General features: G+C 39.2%; 1 protein-coding gene and 1 pseudogene across 4 annotated transcripts in view; one reads left to right on the forward strand and one right to left on the reverse strand.

Moving 5' to 3' along the window:
• The window catches only part of Ssbp2 (single stranded DNA binding protein 2), a 253,087-nt gene that overhangs the window by 156,522 nt on the left and 75,789 nt on the right, over positions 1–20,776 (forward strand). The window lies entirely within an intron of this gene.
• On the reverse strand, positions 833–1,836 carry LOC143440286 ((Lyso)-N-acylphosphatidylethanolamine lipase pseudogene; annotated as a pseudogene).

Raw genomic sequence — 20,776 nt, forward strand, 5'->3', positions numbered from 1 at the left:
ATACTACACATGGGGCTTTAGGGCCCAAGACACAGAAGAGGCTCAGAGCCTCACAGTGGGAGGAACAAGAGGAAGAGACTCAAGTGTCCCAACTTAGGCAACCAGGATTGAGACACAGGACAAGATAATAGTATACCTGCATAACAGCTTAGAATATGGAGCAAGGTTAACTTTAAATCAGCTCCACAGCAGTGGTGTCTGCATGGAACCTTAGCACACAAAGCTTGCGACATGTGTTGGAAGCCAGCAGACCTGGGCTACAGACTCCATTCTGCTAGAATCCATCATGTGCTGTATCCTGCCTGATCTCTTCCCTCATCTGCCAATAAGAGCTTGGGATATGACCTCCAAGGTCATGACAGCAGTTGTGCAAGTGAACAGAGCTGCTCCTGGTGAGTGAGTGGGAACTGAGCTCGGATGGAGGCATGGGGTGGTGGAGAAGAAAGATGTCCCTGTGTGGAATCCACTCGCAGACACATTCCCAAACTAGAAAGGCTGCTGGGAGCCCTCCTCTGTCTAGAGGAAGGGAAGGCCATGCAGGGAGATGGCATGGTTTTCCCAGTCACCACCTGGCGTGGAGAGAACTGGCAGTACTAGGCAGCCCTTTATGCTTTTCCCCAGATTGGGGAGTTCAAGGCCTCTGGTGGATTCTGCCTCTTACCCTCAGATGGGATTGGAAGTGCTCTTTTTCACTCTGGTCCTATCTTGGTGATAGGTCAGGACTCTGCCTGGTTGGCACATGTTAGCTGGTGGGGAAAGAACAGAGATTCTGACTAAGACAGGGAGATAGATGACAGCAGCTCCAGCTTCCTCCTCTCCCTCTCAGAGCATCTCAGTCAACCGATTTATGGATCTCTTCCAGCACAGCACTGAAGATGTGTGGCTGGTCAGTGTAGATGTGGTGCAATGCACCTCAGTCTCCATGTCTCGGACGTAGAGTCTGGTCTTTGCATCTTCACGTTTTTCCCTGTGCTGGTTCTATCCAGGTGTTGGCCCCATAGACCATGCTGATGGGCACATCCTTTTGAATTAAGTGGATTTGCCCCAACATGGGACGCAGGGCCCAGCCGAAGGACTCCATCATGGCTTTGAACGCTGTTTCCCCATTGGGATTCTGTGCATTGCAGTGGTAGATGTATTCTGAGATGGTATCATCCTCAAAGAAGTCTGCAAACTTGTGCTTGAAGTCATGATGGAACCTCAACACCAGCAGGCCCCAAGGCCCAGCCACTGGAAGAACAGCCAGTGGATTAGAACGTCCCAGGACAGATGCCACAGCCTTGGCCCAGGTTGGAAGTGCACGGATCTCACTGGGGTTGGTTGGTTACAAGGGAACCCCATGGATCCACCAGGATGTTTAACTCTTTCAGGGTACTTGAGAGAGTAAGAAGTGGTCAGGAATCCTCCCAGCCTGTGCCCCAGGAGGATCATGGTGGCGATTCCCATGCTCTCTCACCATATTTCTATTGAGGTCACAAACTCATCTTCAGCTCCTTCTGGGTCCCTTGGGAATGTTGGACTTGAGCTTCACCCAAAACCAAGCAGATCAAAGGTATGGACTGTGCGGCAGGTACTCAGTGAATCCGTGATGAAGATCCAGAGGCCCACACTGCCCCCAAAGCCCTGTACCATCAACAGAGGGGTGCAGTCCTTTTTTTGCCCTGGGCTTATAGTCACCATCCAGATCTTGTTATGGTTTGGGAGGGATACATAATAGGCCAGTAACTTGTTCTGGAGACAGTGGACGATCCTGGCTTCCACATTCTTCAGCTAAGACATGGAAGTGGGGCACCAAGTGGGGAGCCAGCCACTCAGCCAGCCCTGATCATCAGCCATAGTAAACGAGCCCCAGTTGTTTCTAATTCCTGGCTATTATGAGTAAAGGAATAATGAAGATGGTTGAGCAAGTGTCCTTGTTCTAAAATGGACCATCCTTTAGGTATATGTCCATTTCTTTAACTGTTTCTCAGACACTTGAGGGTCCTCTATTGAGAATTCTCTGTCTAGATCTGTACCCCCTTTTTAATTAGATTATTTGTGTTTTGATAATTAGTTTCTTGAGTTCTTAATATATTTTGGATTTTAGTCCTTGATCTGATGTGGAGCTAGTGAAATATCTTTTCCCATTCTCTAGGCTTTTGTTCCATTGACAGTGTCCTTTGTCCTCAAAGCTTTTCAGTTTCATGAGGTCCCACTTACTCGTTTGATCTTAGAGCCTGAGCTGTCGGTGTCTGTTCAGGACATTGTCTCCTGTGTCAGTGCATTTGAGGCTGTTTCCCACTTCTTAGTTAAGGTTGTTTATCTAGTTCTATGTTGAGGTCTTTGATCCACTTGGACTTGAATTTTGTACAGGATGACAAAGATGGATCTGTTTGCTTTTTTCTACATACAAACATCCAGTTTGACCAGCATAATTTGTTGAAGATGCTGTCTTTTTTTCTAGTGTGTATTTTTGGCTTCTTTATAAAAAAAAACCTTCATATCCATAGGTGTGTGGATTTATATCTGTCTTTAATTCAGTTCCATTAATCAACATGACTCTTTTTATGCTAATACCATGAAAGTTTTATTACTGTAGCTCTGTAGTAAAACTTAAAATCAGGATTGGTGATACCTCGGCAGTTTTTTATTGTTCACCGTCAGTTTAGCTACATCAGTTTTTTTTTTTTTTTCCTTGTGAAATTGAGGCTCATCCTTTCAAGGTCTGTAAAGAATTACATTGGGTTTTGATGGGAAGTGCATTGAATCTGTAGATTGCTTTCTGTAAGATAGCCATTTTTCTATGTTATACTTCTACCAATCCATGAGCATGGGTGATCTTTCCATCTTCTGATATCTTCTTCAATGTCTTTCTTCAAAGACTTGGCATTTCTAATGTACAGGTCTTTCACTTGCTTAATTAGAGTTACACCAACATATTTTATTGACTTTAACTATATTTTATATTATTTGAGGCTATTGTAAAGGGATTGTTTCTCCGATTTTGTACTTAGTCCATTTGGCATTTGTATATAGGGGGGCTACTCTGTTTGTTTGTTTGTTGTTTTATTTTTTTCTTTGAGTCAATCTTATGTCCATCCACTTTGCTGAAAGTATTCATCAGCTATAGGAGTTTCCTTATGGACTTTTTTGGGTAACTTATGTACACTATTGTATATATATATATAAAAACCCTATACTTTGACTTCTTTCTTTCCAATTTGTATTCTTTTGATCTCCTTTAGTTTTTTAATTTGCTCTAGCTAAAAGTTCAAGTATTATATTGAATAGATAAGGAGAACACAGACAGTCTTGTCTTGTTCCTGGGTTTATTGGAATTGCTTTGAGTTTGTGTTCATTTAATTGATGTTGGGTATAGTATTGCTGTAGATTACCTTTATAATGTTTAGGTATGTCCCTTATATCCCTAATCTCTCTAGGATTTTTATTATGAAGGGGCATTATATTTAGTCAAAAGCTCTTTCTTCATCTAATGAGATGATCAGGTAGTTTTTTCCTTTCAGTTTTTTTATGATGGATTACATTTTTTGATTTTTGTTTATTGAAACATCCTTGCATCTCTGGGGTGAAGCCTACTTGATCATGATGGGTAATAATTTTTATGATTTAGTTTGCAATTATTTTATTGACTTCTATGATTTAGTTTACAATTATTTTATTGAGTATTTTTGAATCTATGTCCATAAGGGAAATTGGTCTGTAATTCTCTTTCCTTGTTGATTCTTTATATGGTTTGCATTTCAGTGTGACTGTGGTCTCATAAAATGAATTTGCAATATTCCTTTTGTTTCTATTTTGTGGAATTGTTTAAGGAGTATTAGTATTAGCTCTTCTTTGAATCTCTTGTAGAATTCTTCACTAAAACCATCTGCTCTTGAGCTTTTTTAGTTTAGAGACTTTCAATGATCGCTTCACTGGGGGTTGTATGTTTATTTAAGTTGTTTATCTGATCTTGATCAGTAAGTGGTATGTATGGAGAAAATTATCTATTTCTTTCAGATTTTTCAATTAGGTAGCATACAGATTTTTAAAATATGTCCTTATGATTTCTCTGGATTTCCTCAGTGTCTGTTGTTATGTCCCCTTTTTAATTTCTGATTTTGTTAATTTGGATATTCTCTCTTTGTCTTTGTTAGCTTGGATAAGAGTTTGCCTATTTTGTTGATTCTTTTGAAGAGCCAGCTCTATTGAAGAACCAGTTCTATTGATTCCTTGTATTGTTCTTTTTCTATTTTATTGATTTTTTAACCTTTGGTTTGATTATTTCTTGAGGTTTACTCCTTGAGTGTGCTTACTTCTTTTTGTTTTAGAGTTTTCAGGTGTGCTGTTGTTACTAGTACAATATCTTCCTTTATTCTTTTCTTTTCTTGTAGGCACTTAGTGCCATGAAATTTCCTCTTAGCATCACTTTCATTGTGTTCCATAAATTTGGGTATGTTATGTATTCATTTTCATTGAATTTTAGTGTCCAGTTTTTGCCATAGCCAGAATTCATGGGTCCAGGAATCAAGAGGTGGAAAAGGGAATAGTTCCACTTACTATCACTCCTAGTGACCTACTAGGAAAGTTTTTGCTTCCTGTCCCTGCAACCTTAAGGTCTGCTGGCCTAGAAGTTTTGGCTCCAGAGGGAGGGAGGGGTGCTCCTGCTAGGAGCCACAGCAAACATTCCATTCAACTGGAAGCTCAGACTTCCCCCAGGTCATTTAATGGGCCTCTAATGACCTTAAACTAGCAAGGTCACACCTACAAAGTCACACTTCCTAATAGTGCCACTCCCTGGGCCAAGCATATTCAGTTTCCATGACTTTGTAGGCTTTCTGTTGTTTCTATTGATACTGATACTCAGGTTTAATCTATAATGATCTGATAGGATACTGCTGGTTATTTCAGTTTTCTTGTATTTGTTGAGATGTGCTTGTGACCATGTATGTGGTCAATTTTCAAGAAAGATCCATTAGGCTCTTGAAAGGAAGGTGTATTCTTTTGTGTTTGTATGAAATTTTCTGTAAATATCTGTTAGGTCTATTTGGTTTATAATGTCTGTTAGCTTCCATATTTCTCTGTTTAGTTTTTGTCTGGGTGACCTATCCATTGATGACAGTAGGGTATTGAAGTCTCCAGCCATCAGTGTATGAAGGTCAGTATCTGATTTAAACTGCAGTAGTGTTTGTTTTTTTAACAAACTGGAATACCTTAGTGTTTGGAGTAGAGATGTTAATAATTGAAATGTCATTTTGGTGAATGTTTTCCTTTGATGAATATAGAGTGTCCTTTACTGTCTTTTTTGATTAGTTTTGAAGTCTAATCTATAAGTTACTAAAATAGCTACACTAGCTTGTTTCTTAGGTCTGTTTGGTTAGAATATGTTTTTCTAATATTTTTACCCTGAAGTGATATCTATCCTTGATGTTGAGGTGTGTTTCTTGTATGCAGCAGAAGGATGGAGCCTGTTTTCAAATCCATCCTGTTAGTCTGTATCTTTTTATTAGAGAATTGAGACCATTGATGTTGAGAGATATCAATGACCAATGAGAATTGGTTTTTATTTGGTGGTGTGTGTGGGAGGGAGGGGAGGGGAAAGGGGAGAGAGAGAGAGAGAGAGAGAGAGAGAGAGAGAGAGAGAGAGAGAGAGAAAGAGAAACAGAGAGAAAGAATGAGAATGAATTCCCCTGTTCCCCTTGTTTTGTTTGCTAGTGTGAGATTATTTATTTCCTGTGTTTTCATGTGTGTATTTAAACTCTTTGGGTTAGTGTTCCCTCAGGCATCTTCTATAGAGCTGGATTTATAAATCGATATTGTTTAAGTTAACTTTATCATGGAATATTCTTAATATCTCTATCTGTGGTGATAGATATTTTGCTGGATATTATTGTCTGGGCTGACATCATGGTTTCTTAGAGTCTGTGGTACATCTGTCCAGGACTTTCTGGCTTTTAGAGTCTTCATTGAAAAGTTGGATGTAGTTCTAATAGATCTGCCTTCATATTTTTCCCTTGCAGCTTTTAATATTCTTTGATTGGTCTATATATTTGGTGTTTTGATTATTTGGGGAGGGGACTTTCCTTTCTGCTCCAATCTACTTATTGTTCTGTAAGCTTGTTGTACTTTTATAAGTATGTCCTTTAGGTTAGGACTTTTTTTTTATGATTTTGTTGCAAATATTTTCTGGGCCTTTGGGTCAGATTCTTTTCCTTCCTCTATTTCTATTATTCTTTGGTTTGTTCTTTTCATAGTGTCCTAGATTTCCTGGATCTTTTGTGTCAGGAATGTTTTAGATTTAACACTTTCTTTGATTGATATATCTATTTCTTCTCTGTTGTATCTCTTGTATTTTGTTGGAAAGGATTTCCTCTGTAGTTCTGTTTGAATTCTAACCTTTTCATTTCCAGAATACAATTTTTTTTGCCTCCTTTATTGCTTCTATTTCCATTTACAGGTCTTAAGCAGTTTTATTTGTTTCCTTCAACTGTTTTGGGTTCTTCCCCTGGTTTATTTAAGAAGTTTATTCATTTCCTCCAATTGTTCAGTTGTGTTTTCCTGGCTTTCTTTAAGGGATTTATTCATTTCCGCTTGAAGAACCTCTATCATTTTCATACATTTTGCTTTAAGGTCTTTTTCTTGTGTGTCAGCCATGTTGGAGGATTCATGGCCAGCTGGTAGGAGAGCTGGGCTGTGGTGAAGACATACTACCCTGGCCGTCACTGATTGTGTTCTTATGCTGGCGTTACGACATCTGTCTGATGTGATCATATGTCTAGGTGCGGATTTCTGGGTTTCTCTTTGTTGGATGGGTATTTTGTTCATTGATTTTCGTTTCTTCTCTGGATTTTTAGAGTGTTATAGCTGTGTTTTGCCTGTTTTTCTGGCCTGGTCAGTTAGTATGTTTAGAGGGAATGCCTGCCGTTTTGGAGGATGGGATGCAGGGAAGAGTGGGAGCAGGAAGGGGAGGGCATGTCCCTGGGATCTACAAGGATATGAGCACTGGGAAGGGAGGCTGCAGCTGGTGTTCTCTACAGTGCTAGGAATGAGCCTGAGGGATTCAGTCTGAGGAACAGAAAGCATGTTTTACTTCTTTTAACATTTTTTAATCCTTTATTTTCTGCAACTTAAACATAATATATTTTTGATTGTATAATGGTTAGTGTTCTGTGTTTCCTAGTTTTGGAGTTTGGTGACTGATAGTAATGAAGATGAATTCTCAGTTTTTGGTGCTTCACTCATGTGGTGGTTTGAATATGCTTGGCCCAGGGAGTGACACCATTAGGTGTGGCCTTGGAGTAGGTATGGCCTTGTTGAAGGAAGTGTGTCATTGTGGGGGTGGGCTTTGAGACCCTCCTACTAGCTTCATGGGAACCAGTCTTCTTCTGTTTGCCTTTGGATGAAGATGTAGAACTCTCAGCTTCTCCAACTCTGTCCTCTGTAGCACTCTCGGGTCTGGTTGACTCCACTCCATTTCTGCTGCTGTTCTTGGTGATTAACCCATGGTACTGGTATCTCCAACTTGCTGCAGCTAGGCTTTACCTATAGCCTCTCATAGGCTCCCTTCCTGGTGCTAAGCCTCAGCTTCTTTGTAGGCCCCTTTCAGTCCTGGGTTGTCAACTACAATTCAGGCTGCACCATAAACAATGGCCTTCCATGGCCTCTCATAGTACCAAGCCTCCGCTGCTCTCCATGACCCCTTCATGACTTCAAAATCAGTACCACCTAAGTGATTTTTACACATTACCAAGTCTAGCTGCAACACAAAGTACAGTTTTGGCTATCTCTGGAAAATAGCTTTGTGCTCTCAGAAAACATTTCCCAGAAAATTTCACCTCAATGATACCAAACTCTTCTTAATCACTGCTAATTTCTTAGCTCAGCTAACCAGCATCAATTTTTCCCAGTAGTCCCTTCTATTCTTGATTCTAAAGCCAGGGCCACATGGATGAAGCTGCTGAGTTCTGCCGCTTGCTGGAGCTGCAACTTGGCCCCCTTGTTCTATTATACTATCGCCAGCTTTCTGTTTTCCACTCCTTCACTGCCTAAGCTTGGCTGTCTTGTAACTTGCTCTGTAGATTGACCTTGAATTCAGAAATCTGCATGGCTCTGTCTCCTGAATGCTGGGAATAAAAGTCATGTACCACCATGTACCCTGTACCACCTGGACCTAAGCTTTTCTTTACCTGGAATTTGCTTTGTACCAGGCTGGCCTTGAACTCCGAGATCTGCTTGTTTTTATCTCGTGGGACTAAAGGCTTGTACTACCATTCCTGGACGTCAATTCAGCTGGGTGGGATCTTGCCCCAAAGTCACTACTCCCTTAATCTATTTATTTCCTTGAACACAGGATTTAGCTCCATTGCAATCCCTGGTGCTCATTTTCACTTTGAACCATACATTTTATATTTTTTTCTTTTGAAGCTTGCTACTTTTCATTAAAAAGCTCATCATAGGGTGAATTTTAGTAACTACACAACAGAATTTATACCAGGATGTTTTGAGAATTTCTTTGTCAAAGCAGTTAATCTAAATCTCTTCATCCTAATCTCAGGCAGACTCTATGGACAATGGTAAAAACCAGCTATGTTCTTCATCAAAATATGACAAAAACAGTCTTTTGGTCAAATCCTAACATTCTTCTCCATTGAAGCCTTTTGTACTTACATAGTTCAAATCACCCTCAGCACCACCATCATCCATATTCCTATTAGGATGGCCCATTAAGACACACTTAAAGCCTTCCACTGCTTTCCAAAGCCAAAATTCCCAAATTCACATTTTTTTCAAACAAAAACATGGTCAGGCTTACCACAACGATACCTCAGTCCCTGGTACCAACATCTGTCTTAGCTAGGGTTTTACTGCTGTGGACAAACATCATGACCAAGGCAACTCTCAATACAGACAGCATTTAATTGGGGCTGGTTTACAGGTTCAGAGGTTTGGTCCATTATCATCAAAGTGGGAGCATGGCAGTGTCCAGGCAGGCATAGTTCAGGAAGAGCTGAGAGTTCTACATCTTCGTGCAAAGGCAAACACGAGAAGACTGGTTCCCACATAGTTAGGAAGAGTCTCAAAGCCGGTCTCCACAGGGATACACTTTCCCAAAAAAGCCACACCTACCTCAGAAAGGCCACATCCAGTAGTGCCATCCCTGGGTCAGGCATATTCAAGCCACCACAACACACTACAGCTATCTGTCTTGGTTATATTATACCATGCATTATACTTTTTTAAGTTGTCCCACAGTTCTTGCATAGTCTGCTTTAGTTTTTGTTTTATTTTTAGTGTTTTTTTTTTCATTCTCTTTGCATTTCTGTTTTAGTAATTGTTAGACTTACAGTCTTCCATTAGCCACAATTACTAATAATACTCAAGGTAGAGGAAACGTCATAGTACTACATTCCCAACACTATTCTGAATTGTCTGTTATTTATCCTCTACGAAATAAAATAGGGTCATTTGTCTTAAAGTCATTTGAAAAAAATGACATAGACACATTTGTGCTTGTAAATAAATGTCAGAAACCTAGAAATATGTGCAGATTGGGAAAGAAAATAGTAGAGATACATAGAGATAGAGAAGCAGGGCTGCTCAAAGAATCTTTATAGAACGGATACTGGAAACCTTGGTTATTGTCAGAATGGCAAAAATGTCAGCGATATTTATTTACCCACCTCTGTTCTTCCAGACATGCTTTACCTGTCGTGTCCCACTGACCTCTGAAACAGCTGATAATACATCAGATGGCAGTAATAATAGCTAATACTTATTGATACCATATTTTATGCCAGACACTATTGCAATTGCTTTCTCTAAATCCATTCACTGAATCACTGAGCAGTAGTGCAGCTTAGTGCTTTCAGCATGTACATTTTCTTGGGAAGAAATCTCTGCTGAGCTTCAGGAAGAGAAGTTTCAGAGGATCCACATTCTTATTGTCTTGCCTTTATCTGTATCTTTTACATTGTGCTATATTATGTGAGTCTTGGCTTGGTCATTTCTTGCCCTTTTTTCATTGTTTTTAAAAAATTAGTACCAATATCACAATATAAAACACATTCCAACTATTTAAAGACCATAGTTTTTAAAAAATCGGCATACCTTAGAAGTTCAATCTCTTATATATCCAGAGTTTTTTTTTTTAGAACTCCTAATAAGTTACAAAATTCTAAAACTCTAAAAACTTTTGACTATATAGGCTCCTGTGTATATTTGTGTGTGTACACTTTCATATGTATGTATGTATGTATGTATGTATGTATTTCCCCTTGTATTTCAAGAGGGAAGAACAGGGCACATTTATAATCAAGTTAAAGAAGACACAAAATTCAATAGTATAGAAAGCTCATGTTGACATTCTGGGACTTCTGGCTGTGTGGGCTCCAGAGGCCTGGGCAGCTCCACTGCAGTGCTCACCGTCCACAGCACATGCTGCTCTGCTCAGCATTTCAGGCAGGCTCCACTCTAAAGCCTCTGCTGTCCTCAGTGCTTGTCCCAAAGTCCTGGCATCTTCAATCTGCTGAGGTTTCAAAAGGCTGCACCCTGCTAATAGCCCATCCTGGCTGTCTTTAGGGTCTAACTCTTGCCCACAATGCTATGCTTCAGCTCAGTGCTTTCCTCTCTCTATCATGATTTCTGCTGTCTACTTGTCCAGCCTAAGAACCCAGCCCATGTTAAATGGTGATGTCCGCACTTTCGTTTTCTTGCTCATTCTTCTGGCCTCTCTGTACTGTTGGAGAAATTTCCCCATCCTCATTTTGAGGTTCTTAAAAACCAATTGAGTTCTTAAGAGACTATAACTCTCGTTCGCTCACTGAATCCTGTGTATATGGATCTTCAGGACTTTCTCTTGGCCAGTCAAGTCCAGCTCTCCACTATCATCAAGGAATCCTTGTCTGTCTTCTTTGGGTCAACAAGCATTGCTTCCTTAAGGCTTGTTAGCATTACTGTTTGTACTGGCTGGTGTTGTGTCAACTTGACACAAGCTGGAGTTATCACAGAGAAAGGAGCCTCCCTTGAAGAAATGCCTCCATGAGATCCAGCTGTAAGGCATTTTCTCAATTAGTCATCAAGGGTGGGAGGGCCCCTTGTGGGTGGTGCCATCCCTGGGCTGGTAGTCTTGGGTTCTATAAGAAAGCAAACTGAGTAAGACAGGGGAAGCGAACCTTTAAGTAACATCCCTCCACGGCCTCTGTATCAGCTCCTGACCTGCTTGAGTTCCAGTCCTGACTTCCTTTGGTGATGAACGGCAATGTGGATGTGTAAGCTGAATAAACCCTTTCCTCCCTAACTTGCTTCTTGGTCATGATGTTTATGCATGAATAGAAACCCTGACTAATATAGTATTCTAATAAGAATTTTCAAAAGTTCCTTTCAAACGTATATATTTTTTAAAGATTTATCTTAACCAAAACTTCAGTGAAGCTCCTTAAATATTTGACAGCTTTCTTCTTACTGTGCATGCTCACAGGGTCTTATATGCTCTGTCCCAAATCACCTGCAATGTGAGTAGGCCGTTGGTTTTTTAGTATTTGGAGAGGTTTAGCCTGCTTTCAGTGTGTGGAAGACAGGTGGTAATGCCTCTGCTTAGGCATAAAAACCCAAATGGTTTGCAAATATGTAAAGAACATACCATTTTTATTGCAGAATGACATCATTACCTTAGAATAATTTCCTCTCTAACCTAAAGGTATATTCCCTACAGAGGCACTTCTCTTCATATTCTACTTCAGTGCTGCTTATGTGGTCAGAAAGAACAATGGATGGTTGGTTTTATGTCTAGCTGTGCTTTTACTTATATATACATATTAGGTTCTCTTGTTTATTACTTCAGAGTGTTAAATAATTATTTCTCTTTCTGTTCACCAAGTACCAACTATCTTCTTGTCTTCCATTCTGCTTGCTTGGTAAGCATCAGACTGAGATAGAGAGAGTGTTTGAAAGCCTGCAGGTTCTGCTTGCAGGAATGCTGATGTTACATTACATCTGGCTTGTCAACTTTGGATACAAATGTGCACTCTAGTTACTTGTGTCCAGTGTCAAGTCATCCCTGCATCTTTCACTGGGATTTCGAGGGTTTTAGTGTCTGTAGTTTCCTCTGTCTTATATTCACTCCCTTAAATGCATTAAAGGTTATAATTTGCTTATGAATTATTCCTTTTATTGAGTGAAAATGCTTTTTATACCCACTAATTCTTTTGGCCTTAACTTTTATTTTGTTAAAGCTTCTAATTTGATTTAGTTGAGTAACCTACCATTTGTGATTCTACAGTAAAAGAAATAATGATTTTATGGCTTCATATATAAGCAGTGTTTAAAACCATGTTCACTTAATGGTTAGCTGTGACTGGGTACCATATATTAGACCATGATCTTAAAAATGAGTTATATGGTCATCTTTAGTTCTCAGATTCCTCCCCAGATGTAATGATTCTACATGTTAGTAGATATTTTATATGTAATAGCACCATTGATTCATGTTCATCATCTATGGGGTATGTTACCATGAAGATTATATAATTTACTCTGTGTTAGGCTACCCTTCTTTATGCATGCAACTATTAGGAAATAAGAAAAACAAGTATGAATTAAGTTTGCGTCTGTCAGCTTTCTTCCAGGAACATGATACACTTGCCTGGTGTAAACTAGCATATACTGTTTTAGAATTTGTATACTTATTAATTCTCTAAATGATATAACATTTATTTAAGTAAAAAATCCAAAATATCCACATACTAAACTCAGGTTTAGTTTAGCCAACTTTTACTGTCTGTGCTCAGAATAAGTGCTACTACATAAGAAAGAAAACTGGCCTGTCCTCTTAGGACAGTTTTCAGTTGGAAAACAGGAACTTTAACTATAGTGTGGCCAGTGCCACAGTGCAGTAATGCAAGGGTTAATGGAACTGTAAATCCTGATTTACTGTTTAGATCATGATGTTTGCATCATGAAACTAGAAAGGGGACCCTGAGAGGAAGGAAGATCTTCAGGCAGGGTGGGCAGTGAAATCTGTGCTGTGAAAGTAGATGCCGGGGACTGTGGGAAGGACACAGCAGAAGGCAACAGGGTAAAGTGGGGACTGTAGCTCAGGATAGGAGAGAGCACATTATGCATGACAGTGCCATAATGAAACCAGTGCTGTCTTACAGTAATTTAAAGCACAGTTACAGCCACGTCATACTGCAGTTTGTCAACACTTGGCTTCAGCTCTGTTGATCTTTCCTACGGCTTCACGTGCTCCCTCACTGTACACGCTACCGCTTGCTTCCTCCTCCTTCCCGTGGCAGTGGGTGACTGACGGTCCTGACTACCCTTGAACCCTCATCCCCAGCCCTGCCTTCAGCTCTCAGCTTAAATGTCTTTTTTACAGGGCTTTCTTCAAGTGCCCCTCCCCTCTGTAACTTTCACCATGCTGCCGCGCGTACACCTGAGTCTAAACATCTGTCTTCTTTTAAGATTATAATTGTCTCTGACAAGAGCAGGGTCAGCACAGTACAGCCTTACACATATGCTGCAGGTAAAGTTTGTTGGGTATAAATTCATAGATGAATGAGAAATATCAAGTCAAAAATTGAATTGAAATATGTGTATAAACCAAAGGCACCTCAGTATTTAAACTTCCATTCTTATTTTGAATTCTGGGCTCATTTGATTTTGATTTGGATACTTCTGGGTGGCCTGGAAAACTATGTAACTCAGGGTATCCCCAAGCTCAGTGATCCTCATGCCTCTGCCTCCCAAGTACTAAGAATTCTAACATTCTCCACCACACCTGGCTTTTGAGTCATTTTTATATGAAAAAAAAGTAATATTTAAGTTTGTATCTCAAAATCTTTCATCCAGGCTTATTTTAGTGTTTTTCTAGGACTGTATGAAAAGAATTTGATCTTCTTCTAAAACGGAAACTCACACTCTTTAAGTATGAGCTCTCAGCATGAGAATATCATAAAAATGTGATGCAGTATATAAAGACAAGTCCAAAGCATTCTTCCAAGCATTTCAACTGGCAGTCTGAGGGATCAGAGCAGATGCTAGCACCCAGTGTGACAGTTTCAGGGACAGCATCCCTCTAGTTTAGGATTGGATAGCTGTGTTTTTATCAGGCACATCAGCTGTCTGTATTGTGCTTCCTAACCATCATCAAGAGGAAGACCTGTGATTGCTGTAGATCACACCAACATAGGGTTAGAAAGAGACCCGTGATTGCTGTAGATCACACCAACATAGGGTTAGAAAGAGACCCGTGATTGCTGTAGATCACACCAACATAGGGTTAGAAAGAGACCCGTGATTGCTGTCGATCACACCAACATAGGGTTAGAAAGAGACCCGTGATTGCTGTAGATCACACCAACATAGGGTTAGAAAGAGAACCATGAAGTTGGGAAAATTAAGTTTCAACCACTGTCCCATAAGAGTCTGCTTTTAAAACAACTCAATTTTACACTTAAAATCCCCTAAACCTAATCAAACCAAACCACAAACAACAACAAAACCCTTTATTTCTGTGTTCTAAAAGGGAGAACCAATTATTGGCAGAATTTTCTGTTTTCAGTCAGGTTTATTTTCTTTTGTATAGATATGATCTATTTTTAGGATCTTTGTTAAAGTAATTTAAAGCTATCTTTTAAAAGTATTACACAAATTAAAAAGCTTCCTACAAAGTTGTCCTTTATGTGTGTTTTTATGTGCTAAACTATAGTGGTTCTTGGTTGTGCTCCATGAAGCAGAGATAAGCAGTCAGACTCCACACTGAGAGAAAAGATGGGACCCGTGCTTGTGTATGAGAGCAGGCTCAGTGGTTTCGTTCCTGTTTTAGCTTGGCGTGAATGGAAACAAGTATTTTATTTACTAATTTATTTTCATCTTGTGCCTTTTTGTAAACTGCCTGCTCTACCCCTTTAAATAAACAGTTTTTTTTAAAAAACTAAGTAATAAGATTTTGGCTCAAGCTATTCTTGCATTCCTTTTTTATATGTACTAACTTTATTAAAAGATAAAATGTTCTAAATACCGTTAAAATATTCAGTGACAGAAATCTTCTAAGTTATAATAAAATGATTCAAATTTTTTGCTTTAAAAGTCCCTTACATTTCTGCTTTATCATGTTTACAGATTTATTTTGGGTAAAACTTGAAATAGCTTACTAGTTGTCTGCTTTTTCAGACCCATGCTACCAGTGTTGTTAAGGTTTGAGACCTGTTAGCTTTAAACTTTTTACCATGACTTTAATATTTATATATATCAAAAAGGAAAGCATGTTTTTGAGGAGTCTTTTGTTTGTTTGATTTTTTTTTAATGTCTTGTAGTTGTGGTCTTGCTATGTAGCATAGGCTGACCTTGGATCCCTAGCATTCTCTTGCTTCATTTTCCTAATTGCTGGGCTTATGGGCAGGTGCTGCTCTACCCAGCCTCGTAAGCTAAGGTGTAAGTGACGTATCTTTAAAATGAGTATTATGGTCATCTTCTTGAAAAAACATCAGTATTGGAATAAAAATATCAGGGATTTAGTTGATACTATTGGGGCAGAGCTGTAGCTGCATAGTTGTGGTATGTTCTGTGGCAAAGACTTCTCAGAGTAACCTCTTCAGTAGGTGGGAGTATTTTTGAAACAAATATGTCTTGGATTCTAAGACAAGACTACTCTAAGATGGTGGAGTAAGCAAATGAAAGAAATCCCGCAGCAAGCTGTTGTTAGGAAGTATAGTTCCATGGAGATCTTACGGCGGGAACATGTAGAGATCTATGCGAGTGATTGCTGTGGTGGTGGAGGTGGAGGTGGTGGTGGTGGTGGTGGTCATCATCGGATGTGGCAAAAATATAGGTAGAATAAGTATGTGTGTCCAGGGACTGGCTGCTGCTTTTGTGGGCTCCCACAGAAGTCTAGTTCTCTCCCGTTTCCTCTCTGAACTGATGTGAAGGAAGAACTGTAGGGTACTAGTTTGGGCCTCTGGAACACTCCAACATTAGTCAGGTAGGAACGGAACCAACCTAGTAAATGAAGAAAGTAGACGGTCTTCAGTGCTGTGAGTAAAGCAAGCACTGCTCCAGTGCTGGACCAAGATCAGGGTCTGTTGACTATGCAGCAGATGTAAGGCTGAACAGGTACTGTCAGCACGCCAACAGGGTGTGAGTCCCAACCACTGCTTCCAGGTGTGTGTGTGTCCTGCCCTAGGATTGAGGAGTCTAGACAGGATTGGTGGATCCTTAATTAGCAGAGAGTCGTTAGTTTGTAGATGAGCAGAAGAGAGGTTAGAGACCCAGCTGGCAGCTACAGAGGAGCTGTGGTTATGTGGCATCTTCTTCCCTCTGGGCTCTGCCACTGTCCCTGTGGAATGAAGAGAACTGATTGACCTGAGCAAGATGCAAAGCCAGTTATAGAACCATGACAGCAGATGGGCCACAAAAGCAAGTGGGGTTTAATATGGGATTTATTTTTGTTTATTCTTAACCAGGAGATTGATTTTATGAAAATTATATTATTAGGAAATACAGAGTCTAAATTGGGTTAACTATGGTAAATTCCAAAGATCTTTAGAATTACTCACCTTCTACATGTCTTTTGAACAATATTTTTCAAAAATGAAGTAGTAATTTATAGATGTAGGTGTGTTAGTTTTCATTTCCTCTCGAAGTTCCTTCCAGATTTGAAAAGCAATATACCTGCATCTACAGCAGGCACTTAGAACAAACCCAGCTTAAAACACTCCAATGTGGTCCACCTGCAGTTGGTGCACCAGAAGTGTAGGGTCTACACTTGCATGGATCTGTGCCTCATTTCCCAGAGATGAAATTCTTTTGTGAGTCTCCTGGGCAAGAGCTGACCAAAGCACAAGCAGAATTAGATGAGCAATAGTTGGTATATGAAGGAAAGAATAAGAACTGAGAATTAGAGAAAGTCAGAGACAAAGCCAGCAAATAAAAGAGAGTGTTGGTTTTATTAGTGGAAAATTATAAAAGCATGCTATTTAACATCCTCCTGGACGCTGGAGGTATATAACATGTCTTACCTTGGCTATAGTTGGGAAACTAAAATTTAGAAACTAAAATATCAATCATGTGTGAATTATATTAAAAATGTCTTTGCTGGCATCTGCAAGGCTAGCTATTGTTCTCATTTTATTTCCTAATTCATCTCGTCAGTGTAATTTTGGTTTCTAGTTATTTCCATTATCAGCAAAATAAAATTGTATTCAGATGATTAAAAAAAGTACTGAACACCAACATTAGACCTTGCAGATACAAACAAAGGTAAATTCAACATAAAATGTATTGCTTTATAGTCTTTATTATTAGGAAACAGAATAAAGTTAGATTAGTTATGAAATGTTTGAGAATGGATGATAAAGTTTAACAGGTAGAATAAAAATATCGTTTTAAAATAAACATATTAGTAAAATAGAAGAAAGCAAACTAGTAATTAATTTATGGAAAGATAATAAAGAGAAGGATAATTTACTTCAGGGTTAAAAAAAAAAAAAAAACCCAAACTGTTGAGCCAGTACCCCAGTGGTGGACAGCGGTTATGAGGTAGTGGAGAGAGGCGGTCGGGTGCCCTGTGGCCATGCAGTATATGATTTATCTGTACAGAGGAAGCTATATATCTACAACATTTGGGCTCCAAAGGGAGGAGAGGAACTCCAGACGTGTAACACCAAGGCCTAGAGAGGGACCAGGCCTCTTCCCTCACTCTGCTTTGTGAAAGCTGGAGGATTGGTTGAAGAGACCTTGTCCTGGAAGGTTGTTCTTCAGGTAGAGTGCTCTCCACAGGAGGGGAAGACAGACTTCAGTCTCCTCTGTAGTCTGCTCTGCTCTAAAGGGAGAGCTTTGCAAAGGATGCGAAGGTAAAGTGAATATGGGTAGAGTTAAATGTGTGAGTGAAATGAAATGTTTGGAAAATTTTAAGTGAGCAAATTGACACCTATCTAAGTAGGGATAAAAAAGAACAATGGCTGTAGTACTTTCAGAAATGCTCTTATAGCCAACAAAACTGTTTTGTTTTGTTTTGTTTTGCTGGTTTTGGTTTTGTTCTGGTTTTGCTGTTCTTTTTGTGTGTGTGTGTGTTTTTTTTTTTTTTTTTAACAGGAGCTCACCATGTAACCCAGGCTGGCCTAGAATTTGATATGTAGCCCAGGCTGGCCTTGAACTCATAAAGATCTGCCTGTCTGTATCTTATAGATGCTGGCAATAAAGGCATGTGTCACCACACTGGCATATTCAAGAAATTTTATTGCTGTATATTTATAAACTACATTGTTTATGTAAAATTGAAGTATATAAAACCATTTGATATTAATTTGTTTTGAAAGGGCAAAAACTGTTTTGAAAGGGCAAGTGTGAAAAATTTGAAAAATACAAAATAGCAAAAAACATGTCAGAAGAATGTAGTTGTCAAAGTCTCAAATATCTACCTGCAAATAAAATTCACTACCTACTTAAAAAGAGTTCCCCTGATGATCAAACCAGGTTAACCTTAGAATAGTGATGACTTAAAACAGTTATCAGTATGTGATTGTTCATGTTATGTTTCTCAGCAGAAAACCAAATGTCTATCAAATGGAAATGAAAGTTTCTTTTCTTATTCCTGATTTTTTGAAAGTTGTTTTGCTTTGTTTGTTTTACAGGACTAGGCATACATAGAAAGATTTCTTAATATAGTAAAGCTATCTTCAACAAGTAATCAGACTATTCAAGTGTATTTGAATTATAATTGATATTGCCAGAGAGCTACTGCCATCATTTCAAGGTTGTCTTGACAATGCCTGTGTATGGCTAGTGTGTGTTGTGTTGTCATAACAGTATAGCTAAGACCAGAAATTTAGAAAAATCAAGTCTATGTCATAGTCTGGAGACTGGGACGTCTAAGGCTGAGCACTGCCACCTAGTGGTGGGACGTTCCTGTTGTGCCCTTATTTGTGGAAGGCAGAAGAGCATAGAGCATGAACTACCTCACCCATTCCTTTAGGACCTGTTAGAAAGGGAGGACCCTTATATCCCCATCACCTCCTAAAGGTGTTACCTCTTACTCCATTTGCATCAGCAACACATGAATTTGGAAAAAGACATAATTAAAATCATAGAAGCTTAAAATAGTACAGATAACATAATAATAAAACCAACAATCCTGTTTATTTTAATCTCCTTTCAGTTTCTAAGTCATATCACCATTTTATCTTTGCAGTTATTACTTTACAGTTTTGCATATTCTTAATATTTTTCTGTTCTACAAATTGCAGATTTTACATCTTGATTCTTACTATGTAATTAGGACCTGGTTCCCTTAGTACTTAGTAAATCAAAGGAGTGATTACTGATGTATAAAATCTTAATAAAAGCTGATTGTATTTTGTAATAGAGCAAATCTTTTTAGCTTCATGTCTACTCTTTGGAAACCTCTTTGAGGTATGTGGACTCCTCTTTACAATATTCAAATAGCAGAGCTAATGATTTGATAAAACGTATGTTGAGATGCACATATCTGAGAATATAAAGTACGTGAGTATTTGAATCCAGCAGAAGACACTAAAATGACATGTTTACATCCAAATGGAAATCTTCCTGATTCAGTTAGCTACAAGAAATACTGTAAAATCATGTGTTAGAAGTAAACATCAAACAACTTTGTTCAAGAAATTAAGAATTTTTTACTTCGAGAAGCTTTAATTCACACAGCTTGAGTTTTTACAAAGTCAATACTAACTGACTAACTGGGCCCTATTCCGTAAGTCATCTAGATACCAGGCTCCTGGTACTCCAGGAATCCTTAGCATTGCATGCAAAGCATGAGTATCAGAAGTGCAGAATCCCACTCTGAACATAGTACGACAAGGACTTGTCATGTTGTGAAATGTAAGGAGGAGAGTCAACAACAGTAAAAGCTGGGCATGGTAGCATGCACCTGTAATCCCAGCATTTGGGAGGCAGAGGCAGGAGGCAGAAGGATTGCAGTTATAAAGGACAGCTTCTGGTACTTAGTGAATTCTAGGCCAGTTAAGACTACATAAAACTATTGTTGCTGCTACTGCTGCTACTACTACAGAGAGAGAGAGAGAGAGAAAAAGAGAGAGAGAGAGAGAGAGAGAGAGAGAGAGAGAGAGAGAGAGAGAGAGAGAGAGAGAAAGAAGAAGAAGAAGAAGAAGGAGGAGGAGGAGGAGGAGGAGGAGGAGGAGGAGGAGGAGGAGGAGGAGGAGGAGAAAGAGGGAGGGAGGGAGGATGCACAGTTGAACAAGCACACAAAAACAGCCTGTCTGAGTCCATCCAGAGTCCATGAAGAAGCCTGGTCCAGGGTTGGTGTGTCCCCATCACTGGGCTTTCAGAATTGCCAGCCCTGTCCTCTTGACTGTGAGGGATCCTCCCTTTTCCTTCAGTTCTCCTTGGATCAGATCACAAACAAATATTCTCCTGTATTTGTTTTGTTTATTGTCTTTCTCCACTTGCTAGGTGTAAGCCTTAAAGCAATGGTTTTTGCTGTTGCATGGACACTTAAAAGTTCTTGCCTGGAGTGACAAACCCAGAAAGGGCATGTTTTCCTGAACTTATAAAATAACTTTAAGATCATAAAAATCTACAAAGTATATCACAGAGTTCGTATATTTATTATGAAGATCTTTGAAGGAAAAACTAACAAATACCTGTAGACAATGTAGTCTGGAGAAAAGCAATCCTTCAAATACTTAACTGTCTGTTTTACCTTTTGACTACTGCATTCTTTACCTGTTGGCACAAATGAACCTGTTTTCTTTTCCTAATATAGGAAAAGACTTACCAGTATACTTTTTGGGTAACTAGAATT

Source organism: Arvicanthis niloticus, chromosome 29, assembly GCF_011762505.2.
Source record: "Arvicanthis niloticus isolate mArvNil1 chromosome 29, mArvNil1.pat.X, whole genome shotgun sequence".
Classification (NCBI taxonomy): Eukaryota; Metazoa; Chordata; class Mammalia; order Rodentia; family Muridae; genus Arvicanthis; species Arvicanthis niloticus.